Source organism: Miscanthus floridulus, chromosome 8 (genome assembly GCF_019320115.1).
Source record: "Miscanthus floridulus cultivar M001 chromosome 8, ASM1932011v1, whole genome shotgun sequence".
In the NCBI taxonomy this organism is placed as follows: domain Eukaryota; kingdom Viridiplantae; phylum Streptophyta; class Magnoliopsida; order Poales; family Poaceae; genus Miscanthus; species Miscanthus floridulus.
In genome coordinates this window covers 115377418-115386496 of record NC_089587.1, presented here as the reverse complement: position 1 = coordinate 115386496, position 9079 = coordinate 115377418, and the positions used below count along the sequence as shown (strand labels likewise).

General features: G+C 40.7%; 1 non-coding gene across 1 annotated transcript; it reads right to left on the bottom strand.

Annotated features, from left to right (window-relative positions):
* Positions 1–8972: 8972 nt before the first annotated feature.
* LOC136478569 (small nucleolar RNA R71) lies at positions 8973–9079 on the bottom strand. The gene has a single exon (XR_010764292.1). It is a non-coding gene; the product is annotated as a small nucleolar RNA R71 (small nucleolar RNA).

Sequence of the window (9079 nt, the reverse complement as noted above, 5' to 3'; positions counted from 1 at the left end):
ACAAGCCTGGCTCTTCCTCGAACTCTTCCCTCATATCTCTCCCTCACAACTCTAGATAGCTATTAGGGCCTAAGTCTTTTGGAATGAAGCTCTTGTGTGGGGCTCTTTCTCCCTTGAGGTGTTGTTCCAATGAGGGGGGAGAGAGCCTCCTTTTATAGGTGGAGTGGAGGGGGCTCTTTAGAAAATGCTTTCACCCCTCATGGAAGGTACCAAACTGACCTCAAACTAACGTCAAGATGCGTTGAATCTAGCCGGTGACCTACGTGACCGCCTTTGAAATGTCATTGAGAGGTGGCCCACCAAAGTTGGACCTGAGACGCGCCAGACAGGGTGCGGCCGCACCCTGGGTTCGGCCGCACCTTAGAGTTGTCATCTTGGCCCAATCTTTGTTTTGTAGGCCTGTAGGACTGCATGGGCCACCCCTACAAAGTTTGGCCCTATTTGGAGCACGTTTGCTTTGGGTTTTGGCCTTATTTCTCCTCCTAACTGGGCCCTAAATTTCCTGGTAAGTGGGTCTTCTCCCCTTGGGCTCATGTCGGCTGATGTTACGCCTTGTTTTGTGTACTTTTGACATGTTTCTTATGTTAGTCCCGACATGTCCTCCTACAATTGATGAATCACCAAAACTCGTGGAGTTGATTAGTTATAAGCCCTAATTCTATGTTTGGTGACCATATTGGTTCATTTTATGTGATAATTGGCGGTTAGAAATGTGAGTTAAGGACTGCCAACAAGCCCCCACACTTGGCTCTTTGCTCATCCTTGAGCAAAGCTTAGAGATAAAAGTAATCATGAATATAACATCCCAAGATATACAGCTATACAAGAAAGCTATTCCAACACATTCTTTTACACAAGTGGGATATGTGGCGTTAGCTAACATGTTTCCTTGGGTTGTTGAAAAATGGAATAGTTCTCAAAACAAAGTCTTCTTCCTAGTTTCACATCTTGACACTTGGAGTTTTTGGAAGTTTTTCTCAACAAAAGCATAGATCACTTTATACTCCTCAAATGGCACTCTGAAATCACTCAGTGGTGTATGAATCCTTACCAAGGCATAGCAATATTTTGCCTTCTTTTGTTTTCTCCTACTTCTAAAAAGGTTTATGTGGAGCTTTATGTAGGGATAAACAAAGTAGCATACTTGCATTGTATATATTGTAAAGTCAAATCGAGGATCCAAGAAGAGAAGTGTCATACTCTTAGATCAAGATGTGCAAGTGTGTGGAAAATATGTGAACTAAAACTATAAGGTTAAATATACTCCTTTTGTAGATATGATCTCTTAACTTTTTATTTTGAGACATGGCTATCATCATCATCATTTTTTTATGAGCCTTCATGTGCTCATTTTTTTCAATACCCTGGGACCTTTAGGTGTCCCCCTTTTTTCTTTTTCTTCTTGGACCTTTCATGTGTCCAAATATTTTTTTATTTTTTTATACTTTTGCATAGCCCATGTCTCTTAGACCACATATTGAGAGATCACTATCTTGTAAAACATGGAGTATTTTCCTAACAAACATTGTTTTGTCTACTCCTAGTGTAGGAGCAGAGTTTTGGTGGACGGAAGCTTATTTTTGCGTACTTCCGGTGTAGGAGCGGCAAGTGTATGTGGGTGTACATGATCTTAATCTTGAGAGCATGATAAATCTCTCAATAAGGGCCAACAAGACTTGACTAAACTCAACACAATAACAAGCATCATATGTGGAAGGTTTCGAAACTTGCAAGATGTCATTTTTGGCCATGGTATGAATTTCTTACCAATTGAGGAGTATGTGATACTATGGTTTTATAACATTTTTATCAAAACAAATTCTCCAAGTGCTTTGAATAGAAATGGTAGGATTTCTAAGTCAAAACTATGTCACACCTCTCAACAACTTAGTCAACATGATTGTCCTATAAGAATATTTTTCCCACAAGCATAAATACTTGTATATGGAACAAACTTCATGCAAGCTTCTATCTTAAAGAAGTTATGAACATGTTCACCTTTCAAAATTTTGAATACAGTGTGGTGCAAAAGGGCATTTGTTTATCACGAGGAGATAGCAGGGATAAAATGAGTTTGATTTTAGTGATCAAGATTTATGTTTGTTCAAACTCAAAATTGTAGGGAGTCGTGGAAAGAGTTGCACAAACCGAGTTTGGAACTGTGGATCTATTGTGCATCATTTGTGGGGGAGGCTTTGAAAGCTTTGTGTGGAGTATCTCCCCCACACTTATTCTTGTACCTGCTTTTATTCAACAGAAAAAACAAAAGAAGGAAACCGAAAAGTGCTCTACTAGATTGAACACCGGGAGCCTAAAATTTATTCATCGATATTATTATTATTATTAAGTTTTTTAATTATTTTTATTTTTATTTATTTTATTTGTTCACCCAACTTTTTTTCAAAGCTAAGGTAAAGTTTTGCAAAATGAACATAGCCTTGATTCATCTCCATAAAAGATTGTTTCCATTGTTTATGGAAGTAATACTCAAAGTTCATTAATTAAATTTCAACACCATGTCATATTTTGATTAAAGAAGGTCATTTTAACCTAAGCACCATACTTAATCTAAAAAGAGCTATGGATGTACTGTATATGTACCGTATACATATACACCCAAACTAGAGCATACATCATAAACATGAGAAACATGAACTAGTATGAGCAAGTTATTTCGTTATGGAGACAGATAAAAGAGTTGGCGAACATTACCTTTTCCTACCTGAGTATTTTTATCGGCAGCATATGTAGGTGGAAGTTGTGAGGCTGCTGCAGCGGTGGCTTGGTTGTAGTGGCAGGCAAAGTTTTTCGGAGGGGAGAATCCTCCTTCTCTCTTCTTCTCCTTTTTTATGTATATATTTTTTCTTTTATTATTCTTTTTTTAGCTTTCTCTTTTCTCTCTTTTTTCATCATATTTTTCTTTCTTTTATTTAGCAAGACAGAGCTGTCATCATTTTTTAACCATGATGGTCTTTGGTATGAATGGAACATGTGACGGTGTTCGCACCATCCTCTCCCCACACTTGGACTTTTGTGTAAAAGTCAAGTATGCGAAGTCGGGTTCTCCTTTTTGAGCATGTTCCATTACCAGAGAGCACCACGATGTATAATTGATGCAGCTTCTCATGTTCTCACACATCGTATGTACCCTTGTTATTCTTGATCTTATCCTGAAAGGGTTAGCAACCAAGAATACCCAAAGGTGCATACTAACTAGATAACATGATCTTGCTTTTATTAAAGGAGGAAGGTTTTTTTATGATAAGTATATTTTTTAAGATAATCCGGGCTATCTCCTGGCAGTGCTTGATTTATGGTCTTAAGCTCAACCATGAGAACTTTGTCTTGCAGCTATCTATGGTGGTATAGTTCCCAAATTTACCACCAAACATAAATCATTATCGCTCAAGCTGCAAGGTTGTTACCACATTGCAACTATAGGATCTACAGTACTTGTTATAAACAAAGACATCTACAACCATCCTCTTAAAAAGTTTGTTAATGAGGATTAAGAGAAGGTTGGGATCCTCAAAGCAGCAAGCAGCACAAAGCACAATGAACTTTGGAGACTCCAAACATAAGCATGAAACGTGAAGGGTCCTGAAAGCAAAACTTTTATGCTCATTTATGGAATTCCTCCTTTTGGACTCTAGAGTCGATGCTTCAAGGCTATCCATGGCACAAGAGTTTTTGTTTTCAAGAGCACTCTTTTGATAGCCAAAGGGACATGGTTGTGGCTCGAGTGAGGGTGGCAACGGAAGTTCAGTTTCACTAGAAAACCTAGGGGAAATGAACGGGGAAATGAACTTCGCCTCCTCAAACGGGTCATAGTTGGGATTATGCTTCCCCTTTGGATTTTTAGGGCAAGGGATGTGATTGGCGAAAGCAGTTATTCCCAACTTTTCATCAAGGCTCCCAAGGGAAGGTTTTTCTTGGAAAAGATTTTCTAGAGGGTACCTATGAGTAGATCGAAAATCTATGTGAACCTCATTTTCGTTTATTATAACTGGCACGCCCTTGCGATCCCACAACACTCGAAAAATAGTCCCAAAGGACTTTTGAAGAGCTTATTAGTCAGGACTAGTGACTAGTTACCCAAAAGGTTTTTCATTAAGAATTCTGACATGATACTAGTCCTGACTGTGGGGTTGTGGAGGGCTTCTATGGTTGTTCCCCTTAACGAACAAGGCATGGCCGTGGAAGGTGAAAGAATCTGAATTGCTTCAGAAGAACGTTTCACTTCCAACAACCATTCTTTTGATGGTTCTACTTTAGAGGAAACATCCTTTATGTGCTTTTCATGCCATGAGAGTTCTAAGGTATTGCCATAATCCTCGAATTTGATCGGGAACTCCGAAGGATGAATTACTCGTTCCTTCGGTGTTCGTGGTTCGGGTGGGGGCTCATGAGTTGAATCTAAGGATGGTATGTCCTTGGTTTCGACTAATGAGGACTCCTCCACACTCGACATGACTTTTGCCTGGAGGGGTTTGGTTCTTATGACGGAAGAAGTGTGTTTGTCTATGAAGTTTTCAAGGAATTCTACTTGTTCCATCATAGGTTTCTATGTGAAACGACCTCTGGCAGTCACATCTAGGCATAGGTCAGCATCTATGCCAAGACCCAAACAAAAGAGACGTAAAATCATGCCATTGGGTAAAGACAAATCTGGGTTAGCTTGTATTAACGTTGAAAACTAGGCCTAGGTTGCACCTATAGACTCCTCACGTTGCTCAAAATCAAGGATCTCCCTTGGTAGAGAGCCGATACGGGACATGGGGAAAAATGCAAGACAAAACTTGTCTTTAAGTTTACCCTAGTCCCCATTCATACTTTCTACAGCAAATGTGTACCATTGTTTTGCCTTTCCTATGAGAGAGAAGGGAAACAATTTCCACCTTAAAGTTTCTTATGTCATGCCCGAGATGCTCAGGCACGAACACATTTCCTCGAAGTCTCATAGGTGATGGTAGGGGTTTTCATTTTCGTGGCCTGAGAAGGGTAGTGTCCAAACCATGGCTATTAAGATAGGATGGAGTTCATAGCCAGATGAAGGGTAGGATTTTGGTGGTGGCTCAGAGAACTCCCCCTTTGAAGCGGAACCATTTGGAGTTGGTAAAGGCTTCATGATGAAAAAGATAAAAGAAAACTATTTTATTTTTTTATAAGAATAAAGGATACATATACGAGGACAAACTAGGTTTGAAGAAAATAGCAATTATTCCCTAGCAACAGCACCAGAAAGGTTGTTGGTATTTCTTAACGAATGCAGAAAGATTCCACAAGCGCACGGAATTACCGTTGCTTTCACCTGGAAGTATTCAGGGTATCGTATTTTCCACAGGGAACAGATGTACTTCTTCTAGCTAATTCATCCAAGGACAACACAAGGGTAAAGTTGGAAGCGTAGAGATGGGTTCCTATGGCTTTTGGGTCTAAGGATAGATAAACTCTACTTTCACATGCTTACTTCGGTCACCAGAGCACACCTGGTCTGCCAGGTGATACCGGTGTTTAGCTCTACGTTGTACCCGAACGTGGGGGATTACAAGGGACGGACAGGGCTGTCAGCACCTGCCGCCTACCCCTCAACCATGGGATATAAGGCAAATGAAGGTAGCCTCTAGCCTAGACACCATGTCTACGCTATCGACTACTACTCTAGTGGTAGCTAGGGCGATCCGTCTTTATCAAGGCCCCTCTCACTAGAGCATCTACCTTGGGGACGGACAACGAACCCGTAAACAAGTAAATGTAAAGCTTAACTATTCAAAGACTTGGAACTATAAGAATCACAAATACTCACTTAGCAGGATAATCCGTTGATGCACAAGTATCTGTTGAGGTACAAGGCAGGGAGACACCGACAAGCCCGGCTCTTCCCCAAACTCTTCCCTCGCATCTCTCCCTCACAACTCTAGATAGCTACTAGGGCCTAAGCCCTTTGGAATGAAGCTCTTGTGTGGTGATCTTTCTCCCTTGAGGTGTTGTTCTAATGAGGGGGGAGAGAGCCTCCTTTTATAGGTGGAGTGGAGGGGCTCTTTGGAAAATGCTTTCTCTCCTCATAGAAGGTACCAAATCGACCTCAACCCGACGTCAAGATGCATTGAATCTAGCCGGTGACCTAAGTCCACCTTTGCAACATCGGTGAGAGGTGGCCCACCAAAGTGGGGCCCGAGACACGCCAGATAGGGTGCGACCGCACCCTTGGTTCGGCTGCACCTTAGAGGTGTCGTCTCGGCCTAATCTTTGTTTTGTAGGCCTGTAGGACTGCATGGGCCACCCCTACAAAGTTTGGCCCTATTTGGAGCACGTTTGCTTTGGGTTTTGGCCTTTTTTGTCCTCCTAACTGAGCCCTAAATTTCCTGGTAAGTGGGCCTTCTCCCCTTGGGCTCATGTCGGTTGATGTTACACCTTGTTTTGTGTACTTTTGACATGTTTCTTATGTTATTCCTGACATGTCCTCCTGCAATTGATGAATCACCAAAACTCATGGAATTGATTATTTATAAGCCATAATTCTAAGTTTGGTGGCCATATTGGTTCATTTTATGTGATAATTGGTGGTTAGAAATGTGAGTTAAGGACTGCCAATAATTAATAGAAGCACCACCATCAACTAACATCTTGCTCATCGGCTTCCCATCAACTAACCCTTTAACATAAAGAGCTTTTAAGTGCTGATGCTTATCTGGTTTATCGAATATAGCATGTGGCATCAACGTCAACTTGGCTACCATCTCTTTGTATTCTGACTCATCAAAATCTGAATATAATTCTTGATCTGCTAGAGCCTAGAATTCTGATGGTAGAAGAAAAGTCATCTGAATATCAGCCGATGGTTTACCCTTATCGGTTGTTTGCTTGGAACGCCAAACTTGAGATTTACCAGACATCTGAGCTTGTTCTAATTCTCTGCTCCTCAAGCGTTGTACTCTTCTCTTCTAGCTTCTAGTCAAACCTCCTGGACACCATTGTCCTTCTTGCCAAATGTTGACGGTTGTTATCATCCAATTTATATGCCAAAATAACCCAAGGAAATGCATGAAAATGATCACCAATACAAACTTAGGGGTTTAAACTGATAATTTCTACGAGTTTTGGTGAATCTATGTTTTCAGCAGGGTATAATCAGAAAACCATCAAGAGGGATCTAATCGTCAAAGGAAAAATTAGAATTTTGCTGAGGAAACAAATCTAGAAGGTTCCAGAGGATGCGGGAAGACTCCACACCGAAGTGGGGGCCGAGACCCTGCCAGGTGGGACCGACCAATCCTACCACCATACTGGCCGATCCCAGGTAGTGGGCCCAGGGTGTCAGCTTCTAGAAGGTTCCTCCACCGATTCCTAGGGTTGCATCTACGCCGTTCCTTAAGTCGGTTTGATCCAAGGGCTCACGTTGCTTCCTCAGGCCTATAAAACCAGGACCCCCCCTCCCCCCTAGGCATCTATCATCATTGATTAGTTGATCATTAGTTAGGGTTAGATAGAAAATTAGGGTTTCTAGAGTTTAGATTAGAGAGCTCTAGTTCTTCAGAGTTCTAGTATAGATTAGCTAGCAAGGTTTGAGTAGAATGCGAGCTACTGCTCAGGATTCCGGATCTACCGTCTGGAGATTGGTAAATCCACTGTATCTCTTTATTTATGACTTTGTGCTACTTCAATATTATTATGCTACTATTTATTATGTTCCTAGTTTGCTCTAGTAGTATGCTTGATATAGTTATGATTAATGATGAGTTTATGCATAAGTTCGCAAAGCGCTTAGCTCATTACACGTGTGGGTTAAGTGGTAGAGAGTATGTAGGCGTGGTGCTTAGATATTATTTACTTGTGGATGCCCTCTGCAAGCCGAGCCATGTGGTAGATCGTAGATGTGACACTCCCATTGAGTCCTTTGTAGTCCACTCCCTCTTTGTAGAAAATGTAGAACGATATTGCAAGGTTAGACAAGCTCTGTTCTTGATTATCCTTAGTAAAGTTTTCTTATGCATAGATCCTAGTTAGTTATACTATAGATGAGAGTGTATATATTAGAATGTAGGAAAGACTTGATAGATTAGTAATGACTTAGGATTCTTTTACTCTTAGTGAATCTCCTGCTTAGCTATACTACATTAGTGAGTCTCTAATTCTATCTCTGCAATACCACTATTACTTTATGATTATCATTTATTTTATCCTTTGACTTACCCCTATTATAGTATGAGTGTGATTATTATCATAAGTATACACTTTTTATGCGCCGATCTAGTAGTAATGCTAGGTAGTATCCAAACATATCTCTTATATCCATACTAGGGATGACAACCTAGTCATAGCTAGGAGGTATAGGTTTATATATGTGGCTAAGTATTTATAACAAGTAACACGTTAAGAATACCAACAAGCATTTTTGGCGCCGTTGCCGGGGAAGAGCACATGGCAAAAGAGAATGGACAAAATAAATACTTATTGATAAAATCATAACCTCTACTTTAGCAGGCTTACCCTTATTGTCTTTGTTCATCTTATACAGGGTATTACAGGTTTGGTTGTGATTCACCAACACTTTCCATTTAGAATCAACCAAATCTAGAGGAAGCTCAACACTAGTTTCTGAAGCCATGGCTGAGAAGACTCTACGTGAATTCTCTTCTCCAAGCATCGAGAACATCCGCACTAGACCAACACTCAACATCAATAATCTTGAGTTTGAGCTCAAGCCAAGCCTCATCAACATGGTGCAAGCTACTAAATTCAGTGGAAAGGCACATGAAGATGCTAGTGCTCATCTTCAGAATTTTCTGGCGATTAGTAGCACAGTTGTCATCAAGGACGTTGCTTAAGACATCATACTACTCCGCCTATTTCCATTTTCATTAGTGGGAAGAGCAAAGCAGTGGCTCTACACCAATAAAGGACAAATCAACACTTGGGCAAGATGTTCAAAGGCCTTCCTAGAAAAGTTCTTCCCTATAGGCAAGACGAATGCCTTAAGAGGAAAGATTTCAAACTTCCAATAGCAGAAAGGAGAAACCATTCTAGAAGCATGGGAGCGTTATCAAGAATATATTTCAGATTGTCCTCATCATGAGAT